Raw genomic sequence first — 24,801 nt, 5'->3', positions numbered from 1 at the left:
ACAAGGTCACACAAGTGTAATGGTGGGCTGAGTACTGCTCTCAGAATTGCTCATGCCACCTCTCAGATTTTTAGGGAATACCATTAGTGGCAAGAAAAAGGTGGTGACTGACAGTAAAATTATTGGTAAGTCTAAAGCAAGGGAAAAAAAACCCAGCCCAGCATTTTCTCTTTCTGTCCTGACATTTGAGTGACAATCCAGATTGGACCAGGGTAACAGCCAATATTTCAGTGGAAAATTTTAAGACATTATGCATGCCATATTGAGGTGTTCCATAGGAAATAGGGCATATATTCTTTATTTTCACATGCAGCTCACTCTTGACATTTCCAATATACTGTAGGTACTGTGGGTGGTCTCCTAGCAAATGCCAGCGGGTTCTTTGCTGCCCTTGTGAAGGAGAGGCTCAGAAACTCTTACCATGACAAAATCACTACTTTTTCCTCCCTTTTTTATATAAAATGAAAACTTCTCTACTTGCGCTCTTTTAAAATTCTAGCTCAATTGAGACTTTTGTGTTTAGTTAAGTTTATATATCTGCTGGCGTGCTTTGTTAATTTAAGCCAAACCCTCAACTTTACCTTGGCAGAATCACTGATTTTGTTGGGTTCCCTGCACCCCATTAAATGAGCTAGCACCAAAACAACATCCAGTGGACAGATGACTCTGTTCTGATTACTTTTCAGGGTCTTTGATGGCAGCAGTTGGTCCTGACTCAGCCTTTTTGATACCTTACCGTGGCAATTTATAGTGCCTCAGGTTAGTTTTTAACTGTGTAAATGCTAAAATTAAATCACAAAGTACAAGTTCTTCAACTTCTTATTCTTTAAGCTACCTCTGAGAAAATGTTTTAAAGCCTTTTTTCTTCCTTTTTTTTCAGAATCCATTTATGTGCAAATAATAGGTTCTTCTGTTTGCTGTCATAAATAACTGTAATATTTATGATTTAGATATGTAATATGTATCATATATGAGAAGTTGCTGGTCAGGTTCTGGAATTGTGCAAGACAAGGTAGAAAGGACTACCTTGTTACAGGAATCGTCTTTGTTTCCTTTCTGGTCCAGAATCATAATTTTTTCTGGTTTTTTAACCCAAATGATGCATCACTTTGAGATTGCTGTTGTGGGAGATCCTGGCAGTCTCTTAGGTGGCTGGCAATATCCTAGGAGGCTTTGTCTCAGAGCAAATCTAGAGCTGAAGTTTGAATTTGGTGGGGGATCGATTGGAACACAAATATTTGCCTGACAGGAGGCTGAAGGACTGAGGCAGCAGCCTGTGGACAGGGGACAGCGTGGGACTTGCTCCTTCCTCTGATAGGCCTTTCTCAACTGCACGGGCTTGGCATCTGTACAATATTCTTTCTGTGCCGTGCTTGGCTTGGATTCTTTGCTTAGGTGCAGTCGGCTCCTTTTCTTAGGTTCTGAGCACTTACCGTGATTAGAGAACGCTCAGCCAGAATGGGCTCTGTCCAGTTCTTACCAAAAGTAAAATGATGCGAGAGAAACTCCATGTGTCCCTTATTTCATCTATAGGTGGGCTGATCAGGCTGTTTGCAGTAAATTCACCTTAGGTACTTGTACCCTTGATGGCTTTAAATGAGCTGCAGGAGGTTTTGGAGAAGCACAACACCATGTCCATCACCTTGTTGAGGGCCCAGTTCACTTTGCCAGATCAGAGAAACACACTTTATACCAGGAACTGTTGGATAAACTGTTAGGGGTATCCTGGCTAGCTCAGGGATGCTTAGGGAAATGGGATCACACCTTTGGATTGTGAATTAGGCTTTATTCATTTATGTTCACTGAAGTAAAGAACAGTGCAGTTTCAGCATTTTTCCAGAAAACGGAATGTTTTTTTTTCTAAAATCCAATTACTTTGTGATCTTAAGTAATTAATTTACATCTCTGCAGGAAAATGTAAATAGTTGTAAGGAATAGTGATATAAAGGGCAATTGTAAGTCCAGTGGAAAATGGCAGCATTTGAGACAGTTTCCATAAGGACAAGAAGTCAAATTCTTAAAAATTTACCATAACTTTCAATTCAGAAGACACTTTAGCACAAGTTACTGAAAGTATTTTGTGTTCCAAAAATATGTATGACTTTGGAGAGATATTTTGAATATATTTAGCTAAATATAAGTTACTTGTTTTGAATATGTTAAAATGAGGTTTTTTTTTTTCTTTTTTTTTACAATTGGAAATGTCTTTCCAAAATATCTTTGAAACATTTAATAAATTGGAATCAACCCATTCCATCAACTTTTATGGTTTCAGGAAATTGGGATTTTCTGGCGAAAACATGTTTCATTCAATAGATCCCAGCTAAATCTATTGAAGATTTATTATTTATCATGGACCAAATCTTGCTTTCTGTACCTACATAAATAGTTAATGAAAGTGCTTCCAAGCATAAAGCATGAACTATTTGGACCAATGTTATGAAGTGCTTTGAGCTGGGAGAAATAGAAGCTGAAACATGGAAGTTACATTATAAGCAGAGTTACTTTTGTTCTGTAGAGAAAGTTTTAATTATCAAAGACTTAAAAAGAAAGTATTTTTTCCCTTTTTGAATCCTACAAGAGTTAACTTCAACACATGTCTAGTATTATATTGCAGTTGTCAAAAACTCAATGCAACTGTTTTGATTACTGAAACATAGGTGGAGACCAACTGAGCAATTATAACCTCCAAATAAAATTTCAGGTATTGTCAAACTGAGCATGAGCTTCCAGTGGAAAGAACTTATTTTAAAGTGGAAATTTTGGTGTATAATGTCTTTACCAGTTTACAGCTTTGCTGACTGGAGTATACAAAGGTATTTCACAAAACACAACATCTCGGTCTTTTCTGGAGAGGGAGCTTACCACATTGATATAATAGACATCTGAACTCATGTGTCTTTATGTAACATTGATTAAAATAGGCTATTTTAGGAGAAATAATTGCTGAAACTGGCACAAGTGACTGCAGTACTTTGAAATCTGAATAGAAAGTAAAGAACAGTTTGAACTGAGACCTACATTTAGACATAAAGATAATCCAGCCTTTTCGGGAAGGAAAATGTATAGGATTAATCTTGCTGGATTTCTCCCCAAAATTACTGTTCACCATTTAAGAAAATCTAATTTTGAATATGCTTCCTATATAAAACTGAACACTATTAAAGTGAATGGGTGTCTTGTCTGAATGAAAACAGCAGAATAAGACCGTATATGTTAACATGAGGCATTACGAACTGAAAGATGTATGTTTGAAAAAAGTAAATGAAAGCTTCACAAATATTTCTTGTTAACTATATCCATTCTACACATACAAGACAGCTTTCTTGACATATGGGGACCACTGGTAGTAAATGTAATTGGACAAAGCATGTCTAAGAATTTGGGACATCATCATCCTATTCTGAGCCCTTCATTGCTGTCGGTATATCAGCAATTTCTAGATTAATTTCCACATACAATACTACAGAATAGAACTATCCTAAAATAAATACTTCATATTCAGCCATTCTCTGATATCCTGTAGAACCTGTACAGTTCAAATGCAAACTGTGACTATCCTTGTATCTAGCATGTTTGCCAAAACATGACATAGGAAATTTTCTACAGATAAGACAGAATTTTCACTGCTGTGGGCAGTTTCTTCTTACTTGCTTGTATTTGTTTATACTATTGATGAACTTGCCCTTCCAGCAGAGAGTTTGGGAGGTCATTCCAGACCAATGAGGAAAAAGGTGCACAACAGCACAATCTAAAAGTAAATAAACAAAAGCCTCAGTGGAATTTCTGCTCTGTAAAACACTGTGTTGCAAAGATTTCTTTCTAACTTCCCTTCTTTTCCCTCCATCTGAGCCCAGATATAAGTCCATTAGGATTTCTTGGAGGCTGTAGCAGGCTAAAAGAATCCTTGCTGTGATTGCTGGTGCACTTGTGTTGTTGTGTCCCTTTTTCTCAATAGACCGAAATGTAGATTTTTCAGAATCTTTGGCCAGGGCTACTCTAGCAACCTTCTGTAAATGGGAGATACTTTGGAAGAAGGATACAAAGGTATAACTGCTGATTTTCATGCACCCCAAAAAGACTGGACTGTTTCTATTTTTCCCTTGGCAATTACTCCATCTCTCTGTAGGCAGGCAAATAATTTCTCACCTGGAAATGAAACAATGAGCAAACTTGTATGAATTGCTTTTGCTTCCTGACCACTTATTGCTAAAACACCGAAGTTTAGTTTTAATCTTGTCTATACTCCTAGAGAGTCTCTAGGGGAAAGGAGCTGTTTTATGTACAGCTTAGCCTGAAGCACTTGCGTCACTGTACAGTTTTGTATTGCTTGTTTAATAGACCACAAAAGTCAACATCTCTTTGGAAGAACAATTTGTGCTTAAAGTAGTCACAAAATCCAAGAGATCGTGTTGAGGCAGGATGTTGTGAGAAACCCAGAGTTGGAACAAACCTCTTGTTCCCTAATTATAATGTTAATTCTTAAGAAAACCTAAGCCAGTCTGTGTTGGTTTATACCAATAAAGGTTTGGGTTTTCTTTCTTTCTTGCCCATCCTTCTCTGGGAAGCTGGAAGTAAGTCAACATTTTTACTTTCAATGTAAGAATGCTTCAGTTGCATATTATTATGGAAACAGATTTCATCTCTGGGAATGACAATCTGCATTTAAAATATCTTTAATGAAAAGACGTCAAAAACTTTAGTTCACAGATTTATAAAATAAATGAAATTGAAAGGGATTTCAGTTGTTGTATGGACTAACCTCTTGCTCAAAGCATTATTATCATTGAGGTCAGATTAGATTACTCAGGGCTTTAGCCAGTCAGAGCTTGAAAACCTTCAAAGATGGAGGTGGTGCAACTTCTTTGGGCAAGCTGTTCTACTCCTTGGCTGCCTCCATGGGAAGAATATCTGGTTAAAATATCTCTTGTTTCAGTTTTGATCTGTTGCCCCTTGTCTTCTCTGAAAAGCCTGGCAGCAGTGTTTCCTTGCATTATCTCTATGGCACTTTGTTGGTTTTTGTCCTGCAGGTGGAATGCAAACCATTAACCCATTTGCTCTGAGTTCTCAGGGTAATTTTTGTTTTGCCTTTCTAGGTGTCCATTCAACCTGGATGACCTTTTTTCCCTGCAGTTTTAGGTGTCTGTCAGATAAATCCTGCCTTTGGTCACAAACACTAAACATTTGGTTGTTTAGTCTTAGGTTCTTTACAGATGAAATGCAGCTAAGTCACTAATTTTCCTAGGATGGGGCATGTAATGAATGCACTTCAAAAAGTGCACAGTGTACATTTACACAGAAAAGTAAGCAATGAAGCTAATATAAGATTGATGAGAAAAAAATCACTGTCAGCATGTCATAGTATTACAAGCTGTATCAGATTTGTGTGCCCAGCATTAGGTTTAAAGAAAGCACATTAAAAACAATGTATGGTTGCCTGGTTTCTTCTTCAACTATCAAATACAAAGCCACACATGAGCAATTTTGAGAGCTGAATATAACCCCTCTGACAATATCAAACTCTTGAGTTCTTCTGACAGCCGATGGTGAAGCCAGCTGATTTGTAGGAAAACACATTGTCCATTCCTTCAGACAAGTGAAATTACTGTCCTCACCTGGCCATATTGAAATGATTTAACTGATTTCAGGAAAATCCATTTCTAATCACCTACAACCTTTTAGCAGTTTCTGTTGTGATGGATAGTTTTACAGATTTCAGACAGCAACTGGAGCTTCTATTCTCCTGCAGACATGCTGGATAGTTCTATGTATACACTCATGTCTGTATTACGTATGTTTTGTTCCACAAATTGCTAAACATTCCAGGCTGACTTATGCAGGCTGTGTGTAAGAGTTGTTCTGTTGAGACCCATGTCTGACAGTGAGCGTGTGGTGAATGACTCAGAACCAAGTATGCAAAACATTGTGGGGTTGTTAACAGTTTGAGGTTGACAAGATCTTAAATGTCTAGATTTTGTATTAATCTTGAATTTTACGTCAAAAAATATTTTCCCAATTGTGCTTTTGTTCTTTTTGAAGGGAAAAAACAATGTCAGCTTTTAAAAGATGACATGACCAAGCTAATGCTATATAGTTTCATGCACCTAGAAACATTAATTGCTAACAGCTTAAGGAGAAGAAAGCACAGAACCAAGGAACAACAGTGTTTGCCTCTCTCTTTTATTTTCTGAGATTTCATTTCAATAACCAAGGTAAAACAAGCTGAATATAAGCAAAGCTAGTTAAATAGAAAAAAAAAAACCCAAACAAACTGTTTTTCATCTTTTTGAGGACTGAACACTTATAGCAGAGGAAATTCAGCAGTCCTGTGGAATAAAATATTAAGGCACAATTTTTAGCTGGACATGGGAGTGGCTGATGTACTAAAATGTAATAACGACCTGAGGGAGACGTGTAAAGAAGCAACTGCATGAACATGGAACCAAGCACATTTGAGGCCAGAAGAAGCAGCAAAGAAAATGTCAGAAAGACCAGCAAAGTGTCTTTTGGAAGCTCATTTTTTGGACTTTTATCTTATGCCAGACAATGAGACCAGGGAGCAATAGTAATTGAGTTGAAGATACTTAACATGAATCACAGCAATAACGTACTGCTGATATAAAATGGAGCAAATCATGAGAGTAGTAGAGGACCTTTAGGGTTCATAGGGAGAAGCAGGGTTTTTTAATTATTATTAAATATTATTTCCATTTTTTTCCTGTAACAGCCTGCAAAATTTCTATCATACAGTAACATTTTTTTTCATCAATAACTAATTGAATCCATTATCTATATCATTATAGAATACATGGAAGGGGTAAATTTATGAAGGACATTATAAAAGAAATAACTTATTTGGTCATTCGAAGTTGCTGGGATCAAATTTGAAAGCAGCTTGCTCAAATTTCTAGGCTGCTGTGCCCTAGCCCCTTGAAAGGTGCCTGTTATTTCCTACCCATTTGTTATAGTATCCTGTTCTTGGCAGGATGCCTACTATTTAAGGTTACTTTCATTAATCAGCCATAAGTTAATTTCTTTGAGGGCAGAATCTCTGATCTCGTTATGTTGTCTTTAAAGCTCAGGTTGTTTTATTTTTACTTTGATACCGTTGTAAAGAGATAGACTTAAGTTAAAGAACTGTGTCTCTGAGGAATCATTTGGTAGTCTTTGAAAAAGTGACAAATTGGACAATCATGAAGCAATATTCTTGTCTTTAGCTGAAAGTTACAAAATTCAGTGACTGATGCATTTCTGGAATGTGGATCATAGCTTTAAAATAACCTGCACTCTATGGGTTGCATTGCAAATGTACATAGAATTATTCTCACAGGCTGCCTGGTGTCAGGGCTAAACACATAATTAAGTCAGTGATAACATGAGAAAATTATTTTTCCTGCCCAGTGCCACGCCATTCTTTTACTAGAGGTTATGTGCTTATTTTAGCTTATAGCTGTGACTCTCTTTGTTGTACTTCTTTCTGATTTTTTTAATAGCAGTCAGTGTGTTTAAAAGTTTATAGACCGAACCATTACTCCTGTGTAGTACATTTCTGCTTTGAGATGTTTCTTTTTTCTTTTCTATCTGGCTGATCACCTTTTTATCTCTTTTTCTTTTTCTGTTTCTTTTTCTTCTCTTTTTCTTTTTCGGTGGCCATTACCAGTACATGGGAACAGAAATCTGACTTGATACGTTGCATATACTATGAGTTCAATGTTTTTTCTTCCATTGCACTTCATTTCCCTAATGCTACCTGAGGTACTTCGAGACACATGCATCCCTGTCTTCTGTCTTTGAGCGTTAACTTCAACTGGAGCAATAAAATCTGGGTGCTTTTTAGAGCATTAAATCTGGCGAGTGGATATTTGTCATGATGTCTTTCAGGACCACCAGGTGTATGTCAGGGAGTGAGAAAGTTGCTCCACAGGTAACTCAAATCTCTCTGAGCAAGCCTAGTACATGAAGAAGCCATTTGTATCCCACTGAGTCCCATAATGCTGAGAACGTTGCTGAGATTTACACGGGTCCAATCTCTGCAGCTGATAGGAAGGGTGGCTGCAGCAGGGCGGCATGCGTGTGACCTGAATCCCTGTTTCTCGTGCTTCAGAGTGGCACTAGTGAGGTTCTTGGGTTTTTATTTGCTTTGGTTTTAGCTGGGTCACAGCTACTGTGAAGGGTGCCTTTTATTAAACCAGGCAGCTGGAAAGTGGTTATGTGGGAGAGCTCAGGAAAGGGAGCCACGCTGCCTCTGGGGGATGGAGTGGGAATGCTGGGTCAAAGGGAATGTATTGGCAAAGGCCCTGAATGCCTGTTCCCATAGCTTACTTAGGGCTGCCCCAATGCTTTTAGACAGAATTGTTGTCAATGTTATTGATCAGACGTTCTGATAATCCAGCAAGCTTCCTGATGTGTTAAATTCCCTTTTTTCACGTGGTGTTAAGTGTGGAAGAAGTATATGTAACTCTCAGTGGACACCACCAAAGGATGACTGCTTGCCATCAATTGTGCTGCACATGCCAATTCCAATTAGTCATTTACTAGCCACTTTTAACACTTTCTAGCAATTCTGTGTACCCCTTCAAATATACTTTGTACTTCTGGAGTTTTTGTTTATGTTTTTATCAGAGGAATCACACAGAAAGTTTTATTTTCTTCAGACACAGAAGAGACTGAATTAAATTTCTGCTACCCATGGGTTCTTAAAAGTATATATTTGAACTGAAAAGAGAACAAAGAAGCTATCAACTCCAGAGGAGCAAAATTTTGCATTTAAGGCAATATAAATACAACAAACAGGACCAAATGTAGCATTTGAGTGTAAGCTAAAATTTGGAATGCACCGTAGAAGGAAACTTACCTTTGCTTAAGCTTGTGATTTCTTTTTCATAGTTGCTTGATAGTTTTATGAACTTCTTTCTGTAGAAAATATCATGTTTTCAATCTACTTTAACTTGTGCTTTGAAGCGGTTACAATGTGAGAGGAAGGGTGAGATTTTCATGACCTCTTCCTTTATATTTGTATGCATGCACGTACAGTAACAGCTTCCATGTTTCCCATTCTCCATGACCACGAGCTCAGAAGAGCAGTTCGTGCAGGCAAGATCAGATGTCATCACCAGTTTTGTCTAAAGGGTCCTGTGTGATGTCCCACCTTATCAGCACCTCCTCCCTTGCTCTGCAGTGGAGAAGGGCAGGAGTGTGCAGCCCATGGGAAGGCATCCAAAATTCCACTTTAGTCAAAGTGAGACTTAATACAGCAAGAAATGGGTTAATGATTGTATCTCCACTTCAGCAAATGTGCAATAAAGAGGTAGATTAGGAGAGATGAAAAATTTATTGCAAGAGTGGCACAGTATTATGAAAAACAAAATGATTTCATTGAGCGGGAGTTCTGTTACCATAATCCTAACAATAAACTCCGTTACAATAATAATAGGAGAAAAACTAATTGCAGCAAGGACAGGACAAATCTTTTTTAATCCTCCTTGTCATCTCAACTAAATCCAAACCTATTTGTATTAACCTTTGCTGACAGAGTCACATGATGGACATAATTTCTAGTAATTTAGCAGCAGTAGATCTAACCTTTCTTCATCAAATATTCATAAAGGCATGATTCTCAATGATTTTCTGTCTCTTTTCATATTTACAGCTTGTTGTCTTCTTCCTTTTTACTATAATTTGAACACAATTGAAGTCAGATGGAATTAAAGTGGAATTGCTATAGTGGCTACAGTACCTGAAAGCAAAGAATAACTAATTGAAATTTCTTATAAGTCAAGATCATGCTATACTCTGATGGGACTGCATTAAACAGTTCATGTGTCCTTGCCTTTTGAGGGGTTAAAAACTTAACCTAGATTAAATGGCATAAGTTCTTGTCATTTGCATAACTGTTTAAAATGTGTCATGCATCTACATAAACACACATGGATTTGGAAGTGTGAACTTTTACTGAATCCTTGGACAAGGTATTTGACTCATGAAAAGAAATGCTGTGGGCTCAATTCTTTCTTTAGGTGTAAATAAGACTGACCATTGAACTCTATTCAACTGTGCTAGTGTAAAGCTGATGTAAAAGGTTGAAGATAAATCAGTTTGATTGAGGCAGTGTCGAACTAGTATGAAATCTGGACTATGCATCTCTTCCCTTCTAGGAAATTTTATATATTACCTGTAAAATGATCACATATCACAGTAGTTTTTGTTTTTAATGAAGAAATTAGATACTCTCAATGCAAATATAAAGTATAATGGAAAATATTAAACAGAGATCAGTATATATAAAATATTATGTGATACATTCTCAGAAATACTTTAGGCTGGTATATTTGAGTTTAAGATGATTGGGCAATTGCTGTAAACATCCTTTGCATTACACTATGAACCGAAACTCTGCCTGTGGGTAGCTCTGATAGACAATGTGGTGTCACTGTGCTCATTCTCACCAGAAGAGATTGTGGATAAGTGGAAACATTATAAATTATTTAAAATAAGCTAAAGACCAGGTTTTTTCAGTAAGCATAGTGTGCATAGATTTTAGATTCTTTTTTCTTGATAAGTTCAGGTGCTCATTTCCCATACATTGAGGGCATGTTATTGTGACACCACTATGGGCTTTGGTGGTTGGATAGAGCAGTGATGAGGGCATAGAAATTAGTTAAATATGCTCTAGAAGGAGGTGAGCTTACAGGTAAATACTATCTACTGGAGCAGCTGATATGCTTTAATTACAACATTTGGTATATTTAAAGCTAGATGTAGAGGTTTTAAGAAATTTCTTAACTGAAATGAAATTAAATACTTCAGAGAAAAATACTTCGAAGAAAAATTGTCTTAGAAATAGAAAAAGTTACTTTAAAAGGCATAGAGACATATATAAAGCTGTTGCTTCACTTCAACTTTGCAGAGAATTATGCAAATCGTATGTATTACTTCAGTTATTCTAGCCTTTGTCAAAGAAGCCTTTTTTACATCCATAGTAATTATGAAATAAGAGGAATTATTCCATAAATGACATATATGCTTATTCAAATGCTCAAAATTACTAATTTTCAGAAATTAAAATCTTTAATTACCAAAATTAAAAACTGTCCTAATTTTCCACAGTTTTAGAATAAAACTGAAATAAGTGCCCTTGCATGTATATAATTAGAACTTTAAATTAATTGTATAGGGCTCTAAATAAAATAATTTTATAGGATTGTGCAAAACTGCATTTCCTTTCAGGTGACAGCTTTAACTATTACAGATAAAATGTTTATAAACTCCATAAGTAACATTAATGGCATTTTCAGGTCTGTCTCATATAGGTTCTGATTTCCTGCACTCACAGCTGGTTTATCTTAGAGCTACATCCAGTAAACTCTTTAAAGTGCAGTCTGCTTTAAAGAACAGAAAGCCAAACAATTAAACATAACTAACAGCTCCATATCAATAACTGATTAGAGGATATGGTTTATTCTTTACAGCTCGGAACACTGCAGCACCATAAAGTTAAATGAGGTGCCCATCATGTTCAGATTTGAGGATAAAGTCAGAAGTTACACAGAAAGTCGATAAAAGGAGGTGTGTGCGCTCTCACCATCATTCAGTATTTGCTTCTTTCTCACAAATAAACCTCCAAATCCCATAAAATAAACCACACCCATTTATTCATTGTTTATGCCTAAATGAGCAGAATTCTACTGGGAATAGTATGGTGAAAATACCATCTTTTTACCATGACCAACATAGGAAGAACTTCAAAGGGCTCTTCATAGATTCATGGCAAACAAAATATCTTCAAAAGGCTTATGGTAAAGAGAGAAACAACCTCATTATTCACTAGCACATGGGATGTAATTAAGAGAATCTGAAACCAAGTATTGGTGTGGAAGAACTGGTTACAACCTGGAGATTCCCCCCCCCCCCTCTTTTCCATATCATCTTATTTTATGAGGTTCTGGCAGTCTGCAAGTTTGCAATCACCAGTTGTTGATGCAGTGAAATGGTCACCAGCATTCTAATGCAGTTGATTACTCAATCATAACAAAGAGATAGAAGGAAACTGCACTGGGCTGTAATACATTTCATATTATATATGAAATTTGTTTTCTTTAGTGAGCTAATTATGTTTTAATAAGTCAAACTGCTTGCTCTCATGTGAATGTGAGGGAGGACTCAGTACAGGGAAAACACAGAGTTTGTAATTTAGGCACATATTGAAAGCATGGCTTGAGTCTGTATTGTAAAGACAGTGCTTTAAAGTGTCTGGCATTATTTCCAGGAGCACTTCCTTCCTGGTTACTGTGCCAAACTTATCCTCCCCTTTAGCTGACAGAGGTCTTGACATGGACTCTGAGTTTAGACTGTCTTCAAGTTTAGAGAATTTGGGATTATCAATGTAATTATAATGCTGATGGTAATTCCAGCAGACAGTAGTGAGTGTGGCTTAGTGCTCCAGGTGAATCTCAGGCACTTCACCTGTGTAACTGTGACAGTGTGTGACCACCAAGTCCACAGCCTCCTGAGAAACTGGCTTCTCCCTCAGTCCCTTGGCAAGGGCAGAAGGTTACTGGGACTAATCAAGTTGGTCTTGTGGGTAGCCAGTGAGGCTGTATGGCTCCCCAGGTGACCTTGGTCCTGTAATGTACCGTAAATGACTGGCTTTCTCTATTAATAGTTTGTTTGTGAGAGCTGGGAAGGCAACTTGTAATACAGCTGCTTTTCCTGCTTCTTCCATAATGACATTCTGAACAAGCAAGATGATGTCCTTTGATTCAATGTGACCTTGTATTTTTGGTGATTCCATTATGTCTTTAGAGAAAATAAGCAAATGAAGGTATAAACATGCTGTTTCGTTATATATTCCATTTTTAAATTTTATTTCATTAATTACATTACAAAATGGAATATTAAATAAATTTATGTGTGTGTACATTCCTTTTGGCCAACTCTCTTTTCAGTTAAACATTAGACTTACACCTGTCTATAACAACTACAAGAGAATGGGGAATATGATGCTCCCTAAAACGTTTTTTTCCCTGCATAAGTGTTTTTCTCTCCGTGGTAGTATTGGGTTCAAAGGCTAAAATGATTCTTTTGGGGCTTTGAAAAGAGAACTCTTCTGTCTTCTTTCATTCTCCTGGAGTACCTTTTCCACTTAGGATGTATAATTTTACAGCAAGATCTATTACAAGGAGCTTTGAAAGTCTTATTCAAAGTAAGCTCATTAAAGAATGGATATATAAAAGTTTGAGCATCATTGTATTTGGGATTTTTATGTCAGTCGTTTTGACTTCTATCACAAGCTACTAAATTTTCTTCCTTTATGCCTGTGCTAGCTGTGTAACTGTATGGTTTCCAGGCCGGAATCTTTTCTTGATTTGAAGATGTCAGAAATTAGAAATGGGCTTCTCATCTTCCTGAGGAATGTCGTTAACTTCCCTAGATACTCCTACTGGCATTCAGCGAGCAGGATAGAGGGTGAAATTTCCATGTAGAACTGCACATACCCGAAAAATACAAACGACAAGATTTATAACTCCTCAGGAGCACTTAAGAATGAAGGATGGAAAAAAGAAAAAGGGACACCTGCTGTTTGGACTGAAAAGGGCGATTATGTAGCTACTGCCAAAACCCTTAAAGTTTACATTAATTTCTTGGCATTATGACAGGCTGGAGTAATAGCATTTTAGCAGAGAGAAAGGTGATCACATCGCCTTGTAGATTGACATGATCACAATATTATTTGAAAAAGCAAACAACGTAGGAGGGTTATTAGGTGAGTTGCATACTCAGGGAAGCAGTGTTTCTTGTAGCAGGAAGAGAAAAAATTTCATCAGCAGTTCGTTGTAAGGAAAGTGCAGCTAGCAACCTATAAACTAGGAAAATGGAGTCTGAAATACAACATCCCTAGACAAAATAAAACATATAGAAGGCCAAAATGATTCACTTTTCATAAAGTTTAAATAACTGTTCTTTAGCAGACACAGAACAAAGGAAGACAAAACAGTGGGTCTCTTGTGAGAGTAGTGAAATGGATGCTTTCAATGATGTGTGTATCTTGATTTTCCATGAATTTGCACAAAAATATTGAGGGATGGACAGTAAATTACACCCAACAACAAAAGATTTCTGTTTACTTGGCATCAAAAAATTACACCATTATCCACAGAATTTGAACCTGACAGTGTAATGTAAGTTAGTTGACAGAAACCCCTGGGAAGTTCCTCTGGTCGGCTACTGAAGCCCCGCATTACATCAGGTAACGTGCAGCAGATTTTTAAGTTAGAATGGTCAGTGCAGCACAGGGACTAGAGACTAAATGCAGAGAGAGGGATTGGGGTAGCAACAGAATGGCTGCCTAGGGTCCTTAAGAGAATATAATCCTGTATATGTGTGTGGCTGTGCTTTGAGCAGCAATGCAGAGATCACCTCCCAGGCTCTACACAGTGGAGCTTTTCAACCTGTGCTGGACCCAAAATGTATGAGCTAAATGAGGTTTAAATGTGTGACTATGCATTTTGCTCAGAACTGAGAAAAGATTGAACCAGGTCCTTAATTAACTAATGTAAGAGGTCTTTGGAATTCTGATGCGGTGTTTTAGGAGGAATTATATAATAAAATAATGTAAATAGCCTTGCAGGTCAGTCAGCACAGCAGATGTTAGCATTTCTTGGCACACTTGGGTTTTGTAACCATTTCACGATAAAGAATAAGTCAAGAGAAAGCACATAAATGAATTTGAATTGTACCTTGCAAATACTATCAAAATAACCCATCTGAACTACTCATAAGGCATTAGTACCATGTACTTTATCATGTTTGGACTGTGGCAATAACTTCAAGAAGAATTTCAGGAGTAGTTGCATTATCTATTGAGAAGCAATTTTTTACTTTCTATGGAGAAAAGATAGTTGAAGTCAACTCTGAAGTTGACTCTGAAGGCCATTTCAGTCGTCCATAGATCTTACGATATTATGTTACCTTCTTTCGTTTCAAATTCACAGCATAAGAAAGAAAAAGAATGTCATAAATTGGATGTTAGAAGAGTTCTGAAGATAGACATCAGAAGAATTCAAGAGTAAGAAGAGAACTCAGCATTATTTGTTATTTTCCATCCTAAAGTAAAAAGAGAACAAAGCATCAAAAACATCAGTAGTGAGAGAGTGAGCTCAAAGCCAGGACTATATATCACAGCATATGAAACGAGTGAGTTGGCACCACCAAAAGGTCTAAAGTCTTAGTCTGTGGTTTAAAGTCATTGATATTGCAGTCAGGAAGATCTTTCAACTGCAGATGAAGAGCTGTATGAATTTGTTGCAAAAGACATTTTAGGTTCTGCCTGCTAGTAGCATTTTGGTGCTCATTAGGGTGAACAAGTGTTCATGGTGCTGAGAGAATTCAAGTCTACTGATAGGATGTTATAGATCAGAATCTTGTACATTTTGTAAGTACTTCTGAAAATAATGGCTGTGAATGTAGGCCAGGATCAGATGCATGTACTTTATCTTGTGTTTAAATTGATTGAATGCAATTATATTCCATAAGCTAGAGTATATTCCAGTCCAGTAACTTTAGATCATCATCCAGTCTGTCCTGGACTTTTAGTTGGTTTAAAAAAATGTTGCAGAATTACCCTAATTTAAAAATTTTGAAGTATAGTAATGCTGAACTTGAAAGTAATTAAGAAATATATTTCTTCACATTGTATTTGGGCAATGGTAATTATTTACAAGTGGAAGTAGTATAGGATATAATGCAAAGGGCAATAGAAAAAATTCTGAGGTCTTGCTTGATAGTCAGGATTTACTCCACTTGTAGAGAAGCAGCTTGCTGAGCACATTGTTGCCATATTATTTTTATTTGTGGCTGGATGTACTGTCACATTTCCTGGGATATCAAGTCTATTTCTCTGCCAGCATTGGAATTTTTTTTTTTTTTTGTGGTATATTTTTCTAGTGATTTATCCATAAAATATCACTGAATAAAGCAGCAGCCATGGAGAAATCCTGCAGTGGTTGAAATGTGATTAGTTACATGAGGCTTCCTCTTTTTATTCCTACTAACTCTTCTTGGGCCTCTCTGCTTTTCTTGTATCTGTTTCCTCATCTCTCTATTACTTGTTCCCTCCTGCATCCATTTCACCTCATTTTGACCTTAAAGATACTGTGTTCTAGCCCACAGGATTGCATTGCTCTTACAGTAGGAGTTGCAATATATGTTATAAACATTCTGGTTGCAAGCTACAGCCTAGGTGCACAACACAGGGAAGACAGTGTTGTTCTGCAGCACAATAAACATTTAGTTTTGTTTGTTACTTTGTTTCCTAAGCCTCTTAGGAGTTCAAGGCCATAGCTCTTGACAGAAGATGTGGTATAAGCTCCTCTTATATGTGTATGAGATATATGTATAAAGAGAGATGTCTGTATGCGCATACGTGCATTTATGCCTCAGCTTACAGTAAAAAACAAGGATTTAATTTCAGTCTTGATAGAGTCTTGGAGTTGTTTGGCTCTTGGATATGGTGCTTGCTGTCCATCTGTCATAGCTTCCTTTAGGCTATTGAAATGTGCAAATTCACTGAAATGGAGCAAAGCAGGCAAGAGGTGCATCTCAGTAAGAGTCTGAGAGGATCCAGGTGGTTTCTGGGGCAGGATCTCCATTTGGTGCCACTCTCCCTTGTGAGCCATACATGCACAAAGGACTGCTCCGTGTACAGTCATGCGGGGAGTCCTTGCCCAGTGGTTACTACACACGTCTGAGGTCTGCAGTTCCATTCATCTCCCAAGTGCTGCCACTTCTGGGCCACCCTTGCTTTGGTCCTGATGGAAGTTGGGGGGATTTTGGGGGTGGGTTGTATTTGCAGCCGGCAGGAGCGGTGTTGGAAGGATTATGTTGCTTTGATGCTGAGAAGATATAGACCCTTTCTCTCCAAGCTGATTTAAGGATCAAGTAATGCGGTTGCTGTTAGTTGTACTCAGTCATGTTTCCTTTGATTTTACTTTCCTTATATAACAGGGATTTGTCGTACAGCAGTTGATTTTTATTAACGTGAAAAGGTGCCTTATGGAAAAACCTACACAAGGAAAATGGTTTGGCATTCTTGCAGAAGGGCAGAGCCTCCGGATCCCAAAGTTCTTTGGAAAGAGGGATTGCTTCTTTGAAATGAGGTGGCATTAGATGGGAGATTTAAATGCTGTGCCATTTAAAATGATCCTATGTTTACATTTTTGCGTACCTATATGACTTTCACATAAAAAGAGTACAAAAATAAAGCGAAAGAGTCAATGTTGCTGGAAGCATCATTAACTTTTCAGATGACATTCTTTTGGAAAGTACAGTGTCTTTCAAAAAAAATGTGCCGTATGCATGGCTCAGCCCCAGATCTTCCAGCAGTCTAATACTGGCAAGGGAGGGCATCTGTAGCCCCCTGGGAAGTGGGCTGTGGGGATTTCCTTTTCTCCTCTTTGTTGGGTTTTATTTCCATTTCCTTTTCCTCTCTTTCTTTTCAGTCATTTAACGCTGTTCTGCACAACAGAGGGGAGCATCTGGCCCCGAGTAAACACCCAATAAAATAAGTGGGGGAAGTTCACAGCTCCCTTGGTGCTGTTGCGTCTGTCTGTCTGGTTGTGGACTCAACAAGATAACCATGCATCAAATTACATTGTCCAGGCTATCTTCACAACCAGAAGTGCTTGAAACCTTATTTTAATAGAAGCTTAGATTCTGGAGAATACTATAAAATCTCTCCAAAGGCTCCAAATCAGCAATTCCATCTGTGTTTCTGCAAATGTAGAGGAACAATGCCCCAGCTGATTATGCAAACAGAATGAAAATAGTTATTTTAAAAGTGCATAAAATCGATACTTTGGGGAAAACAAGTCAGCTGTGTTTATACTCAGCATATAGCAGACATTTTGCTTCTTTGTCTGAAAAAATCATAGGAAAGCGAGGATTGCAAGTGAAATAAAACAGCCGATCATACAGTGCAGCAGAGGGGACTGGAACATCAGATGTCTCAGCAAAGGCTTAGAGAATTTTAGGTTCCTTTTGAGAGAATATAAATTATATTGAGGTTGATATATTTGTACGTTGTTTGAAGTCAAAGCCAAATATTCTTAACACGGTGGGAATAACTCCCTTCCCGTTGCTGATCATGAAAAGTATGTAACTAAATCTATGTCTGTGGTGCTGAAAATTTCCTCCTAAATGCTGTCTCTTTTGGACTAATGGGATTTTTTGCAAGTATTGGTGTGAAGGGGTGTGCATATAAATATGTATAGACGTGCTTCTCATACAGTCAGGATACATTTCTTGTGTACGTATTATTTTAAAAACAGGAAACAAAAGCATCTGCGAAACAGGACTGAAAGGGAACAATTTTTAGATCTCTAAGTTAAATTGGATTAAACTTCATCTTTCAGCAAATGCAATGTTATTTATTCAGTGTTTCTCTGGGGGATTTCCCTAGCCCCTACACTTTATAGTGAGTAGTGATGTTTCTTAATTAAAAAAATCAAACAAACATGGAATTGAGGCTGCCCCACACAGGCATTCTCCTGTGGGAATAGGAGGTGCACTGATTTTCTCAGGGACAGTTTCTGGGTCTGTTGGACCCAGAACAAAGACAAAGGAGGGGAAAGCTGTGGGGGAAGGCAAATTCACATCATGCCTCTGATGCCAGGACTATTCTCAGTGCTCCAGGGACATCTCCTAGGTATTGCTCTTTATAGGGGAGAGCTAGTGGACATGGTGAAGAAGGTCACTGATAAACTCATCAGAAGTCAGGTGGATTTCTGTTTGTCAATTACCTCACAGTAGAGATTACTGTCTTGGAGAAAGGAGATTCTTGTTTCCTTTTTTCTTTTATTCTTTCCACCCAGAGCTAGAATGTTTGTGAGGTTGCAGGCCTTTGCAATCACCACTCTGTAGCTGAAACAAACCTTTATCCTTTTCCTTAGTTTCTGAGCTAAATAATTTAGAAAGACTGAAGTACATTTTGACAGATTTCAATTAATATTGTGGGTGGAAAGTATTTTAAGTTCTTTACAGTTAAGACAAAGCAAAATGGTTTTTTTGAATTTTTTTTTAGTTTTATATATATCTGCAAATGCATATGAAGTTCATTGGTGCACCACTTGAAAAGTCTTTTGGTTGAACTCCACCAGTGCTTTGGTTGCTGTTATTTCAACACATGGAGGGTTTTTCTCATATTTACCTAGTTTACTCTTTGAGTAATAATAGAAACTCTGACATTTTCAAGCTGATGCAACTGTCTTTTTCACCCTGTTTAGTGTCAGGTTCATTGATCTCTTCCCTGCCTCTCTGTGGAACAGCAAAATGCACTCTGCAGCCCAGTGTTAAAGATGGATTCTGCTATAGATTCACTTTGTCAAAGTACACACGGGGCTGGCTGTTTTCAGGCTATCCTATTTTGTCACCAGTGATGCCTCAGGATATTGTAGCCAGCGTCCTCATTTCCAGTGGAATGGTTTATTTTGAAGGCATAACGCTCTTGAGTCAGTGACTGTAAACTTTGGTTCTGTGGTAAGGGCCAAAAGCACCAGTGATATGAGCCATTATCAACTTGTGAAAGAAGCAGACAGAGAAGTAATCTGATGTGCCAACAAATGTATTTGTTCTTGCATCTTTGACCAGCTGATACTTGTTATTTTTGTTCTTTTGTTTTGTTTTTTCTTAGGTTGATATTTAGGTGATATTGCCTCAATCCCTTTCCAAAAACTGACTTTTTCTTTTCAAGTTTCTTATCTGGAAACAAACTCATTTTGTCCCTTCTATAAATGCAGTCCTGGTCTCAGTCATTATTTATGCACACTGTAGTTACAGCACATGAAAGAACATCAGCAATGACTTACTGTAAATGGGACAGACTTCTTGGGAATGCACTGCGGAATTAGATGTCCAAAAGAATGAAGCACTGCTCTATTTCCATCTGGCCACTTCATTTCACTGCCTGTTTGGGAAAAGTACTCCTAAAATCTAGTTTGCAAAGTCAAATATTGATTTAATTTGTTTTTTTTCTTAAAAGGTAAAGAGTAAACCTGGGAAGTTTTTACTTTTGCGGAGTTGCAGGAGTGACAAGCAGGAAACAACTGAAAGAAATTATTTCTGCCAAAGTTGGAAATTTTCTGATTGGTTAAGTAAAAAAAATAAGAAAATTTTTGGTCTAGATTGGACTCAATAACTTTCAAAATGTTAGTTTTGGCATGAAAAATTAGAATTTTTTTTGTGATATAGGCATATAAAAAGTGGTATTTCAGTATATTAATATTTTCTCCATCCTGTTTTCAGTAAATAATCTTTAGGATGCAAACTAAAAAATTTAATACCAAGTGAAGGATTTTTAATTATTAACTTCCTTATATTTTACAGAGTTGAAACAAAGAGATCAGAACATATTCCACCCTAACCCTGTGTCATGATGGGGCATGTGTCAACCGATTTTCCAAACTCCCTCCAAAACACCTTTAGCAAAGTTCCCGCTGAGATACTGAAATGCTGATTCTATATGTGCTATTTCTTCTAAAATTATCTAAATCAAGAAGTCAAGCTTTCAATGTTTTTTGACTATAAACAAGTTAAGCTCCAGCTCCCTATGTAGATCTTGTGTCTTGGATTAGTTCTCCAGAAAAAGCTCTGGGAGAGCATAGGACTGATTTCCCTTGAACACAGGTGTTCCTGGCTGGAGTACTGAATGCATTTGTCTTAGTAAAGTGATCCAAATGCTTTTTTTGCCTGGGCCATTGTTTTAAAAGTTACCCTGAAGTTCTGAATAACAGTACAGTAACACCTTTATTCCAGCATGAATGGAGGGAGAAAATAGCTTCCCATATAAAACATAAAATTTCAGGAATGCTGGAGGAAGCATGTATGGGTGAGTGTGTGCTTTTGTACCTGCAGGGCAAAGGTCCCATCCTCCCCTTCTGACCATATCAGTGCATGGGGAAATCAGCCAGACCCATTTTCCTTGCCTTACCCTATGAATCTCCACTGGTCTTTGAACTTCTGGGCACAGGCAACTAAATTAGTTCCATCTTGGAAACAGGACTGTTTGTATCCTCTCCTCACTCTTAATGTGCCTGTGCAGTCTGAGCCAGAGATTGACCCCTATTGATCTGATTTGACTACACCTCTGTGGAGTAGACAAACAGTGCAAGAGAATCCAGGGACTCTAATTCACAGTACCTTATTTAGGTTCCTCGGTAATAATTCTTATTTGCATTAATCACATTCATTAGCAGAACCTGGGGCCCCCTCTTGCCTTCTATACATTCCTGTTCCTGACAACAGCAAAATAACGCATCTGCTCTGAAGAAAGAGTGTTTTAAGTATATTGACACTTGATACTTAATAGTTGCAAAACTTAACTATTAAAAAAAGAGGTTTTTTTCGAATCGATGACTCACGCATTACTGTAAAATATATTGATTAAAAACAAAGCATAATGTTAGTCATTTAGTCAGTAGAGTGATGCAATACTGAAATAAATTTATCCTTTGACTTTTGCATTAACCTTTTATTGACTGCTTGCATACTCATAATTAACACACACTTTAGCTAGCTTGGTTAATTTTAGCATTGTGATCAGTGTCCTTTAATGTAGATGACACCCTGATCATCAAAAATGAGTGCAGTCCAGGGAACTGTGACCAGGCAAGTGTCTGTCTCAGGGATTGCACACCTGCCCATGGAGATAGCAGCCACCTTCCAGGGGAAGCATCACGTGCTGTCATGCAAATAGTCAGTCATACAGATGTTTGTCATCACTTAGTTGAACATTGGTAAATATTAATGAGTAAAATCCATTTGTCAAAAACAGACAAAAAGGTTATGAAAAGTTCTGAGCATTTTAGAGGGTAAAGGTAGTGAAAATGTGCTCTTCAATTGTAACTAAAAATGGGGTTTTGAAATTGAAACTGTCACAAGTCTTGATTGTTCTAGTAAGAAAGTAGGGACCATGGAGTGTTGTGCATTCTATAAACAAACAATTCTTTCTATAATATGTTGTCAAACACTTATTGTTAAGGTGTTGCAGCTAAATTGCTCTGAAATATATCATGGCAGTTTTCCTGTTCTCCTGCTGCAGATAAAGTATTCAAGGTATCTATTCTGTATTTCTGAGTTTGTGTGATTGGCACTCTTTACACACTTGTGCCTATAATATGCACAATTTAGTCCTATTTTCTTTTGTAGTTTTGACTCTAGTAACTCAACAGTTTTTAATTGATATGGAATATTTTCATTAATTTACAATATTGTAAATCTTACTTTCCCACTCTGACCACACCTTGATGTTTGCAGCCTTTTGCTTTTTTTAATCAGGCATTATTGTTGCTAAATTATGTAAACTGTCAGATAAAAAGATTTTTAAATAATTCTATGCAGTCATTTAGTTGTCTTTGATTATTCTGCTTCAGTTTAAAATGTTACCATGCTTTTGGGAAGATCTTCAGCTCTGTTCCTCTGCTACAAATGAAAGACCATTGTAGGAACAATTTCTCCTGTAGAATTTTTTAAATCAGAAATATACTCATCTGAAAAAGTCTGTTTTTTGCACCCTGATTCTGAGTGAGAAAGTACATTTTTGACCGTGTTCCAGATTGTGGGAGTTATTCAGGTGAATTGCTTATTTAACTGCCAGGTGCAGTGGTGACTGCCTCAAAGCAGCCCCAATAGCTTTGAATATGAAAAAACTTAAGCTTTCTTTGATGCCAGCAACTATTTTGGTCAAAATAGTTGATTGACAAATTATAAAAATCTATCATTCCCTGCTGTTCTTGCTGGTATGGAGCAAAGCTGTAGAAATCCAACAGAAGGACAAAAGCACCATGGGATCACTGAACTTGGAGTGCTATGGCACTGCTTTCCCTTTTTTATATTTTTCCAGCACATTGATGCATTTCTGTCATCAGACTGGCACAGCAAGTCTGAGGACCTGACACACCTCAATTCCTCTAATCCCTCACATGGAATATGCCATGGCTAAAACCTCCCCAGCTGCATGATTGTCTGGAAATTCAGGCACACGCTTGGTTGTGGGGAGACCTCTCTGGTAACAAATATAGAAAAGGGAAAGTAGCAAGTAGTGGCTCTTAGGCTATCCAGGAACAGCATCACCGTGACTGCTACCATATTTACAGCAATACAAATGCCCTCATGTGAGGGAAAAGCTGGTCAATCTGTTTGTGTGAGAGAGCAAGGAAAAAAAGACATGAAAGGTAAAAAAGAGACCTCTGAAATGCTGAGGAAGCTAAAGGTTGATATATCTTTTCTCTCAGTGAAAACTTTAGTTAATAAATGTGGTAGAGAGAGAATGTTGCTGTCATTATTATTATTATTATTAATTATTATTATTTTATTATTAATTATTATTATTAGCTGAGTTTTGCAGATCACATAACATGCCTGTAGTATTTACTGATTGAGCTTTGTGATTTGTCATCTGCAATAATCTGTACGTGGTTAATTTATCCACTTTTAGATGGAAATGCTTAAACTGGAATATCTTATGCTACCCACCAAACTGGGTGTATTATTTTGTGCCAAGACAGAAAATAAAGCAAGCTTTTAAAAGCCTTATAGAGTTATGCTGTAATTAGTTTCAGCTTTCCCTGCATATTAATTTTCTCCTGTCCTTTATATAATTTGGAAAATGTCTTCAGAACATGATGGCACAATCAGTTAAGTACCTCTCAGAACTCACACACTAAACTGCATTTGCTATAACAACTATTATAAAGCAGCCAGCAAAACAAATCCTCTGTTATTCTGTACAGCGCAGCTTATCAATGCAAACAGTTTAATATTTATGCTAAGAGGATTGTCACAAGTAGCTTCTGTTCCTTTAATTCTTGTTTTAAATAAATAATGAGAACATTTAAACACATTACTCTTCCCAAGGCCCTGAGGTCGGCTAATCTTATTATTTATGAAGTGATGTGCTACATAATAGTACTTAGTGCATGTTAACAGATGCTATTATCAGGGGCTGATGTGGAGAGCTGAAGATATATTGGAATGCTATGTGTTAATACTGTCCTTGTGGTGTAATGTACGATGGATTGAGTGCCCAGGATGCTGGTGCAGCAATTAACCACCCACCAACATGGGTGTAAAGCTGAAGTATGTTTTCTCATGGGGATTACACTGCTATTAATAATTCCCAGGAGAAGGAGACATCTTTCATTTGGCAACAGTCTCTTCCAGAAGGTCAGTGGTGTGGACAAGGAAGTTGCCTCTGTCAGTATTCTTAGAGTTCATTCTACTCAGGTGAAAGACACATCTATGTTTAAAACTACTGTAAAGTTCTTACAAAAATCATGTGCTTTATAGAACACGAATTTTAAAGAATGTCATACAAGAGATAAAAGTGCATTTCTGCAATTTAGTTGTTATCTCTTTAGAAAACTATAAAGACCTGCAGTATATACCAAAATTAAGGTAATTCTCAGCATTTTTCTTTGTTTTGCCCCACTGTAAGTAGTAACTAATTAACCAGCAATGTGCAAATTGTTTGAGGGGAAGGGAAAAGAGAGGGGGGGAGTTCTTCCTTGAACTGTGACAATGTTTTTGATGCAGCACGTATTACAGTCTAATCTTTAAAGATGTGATGGTTGCCACTTATAAAAACTTTCCTCTGCTGGGTGCAGTTCAGTTGAATATTATAATTAGACTTCCATAGTATTGATGAATAATCCATTTAATAAAAAACATTGTAATTTAAACATTTTCGCTGGGGACTAACATACACTAACCTCTTAATTTAATTTTATTGAAGTTTTGCCCACCCATTCATCA

At 37.3% G+C, this 24,801-nt stretch overlaps 1 protein-coding gene across 3 annotated transcripts in view; it reads left to right on the top strand.

The window, feature by feature from the left end:
* The window catches only part of FTO (FTO alpha-ketoglutarate dependent dioxygenase), a 322,975-nt gene that overhangs the window by 196,604 nt on the left and 101,570 nt on the right, over window positions 1-24,801 (top strand). The window lies entirely within an intron of this gene.

The sequence above is a fragment of the Hirundo rustica genome, chromosome 11 (genome assembly GCF_015227805.2).
Source record: "Hirundo rustica isolate bHirRus1 chromosome 11, bHirRus1.pri.v3, whole genome shotgun sequence".
NCBI classification, from domain to species: Eukaryota; Metazoa; Chordata; class Aves; order Passeriformes; family Hirundinidae; genus Hirundo; species Hirundo rustica.
This window is presented reverse-complemented; position numbering and strand designations above follow the sequence as displayed.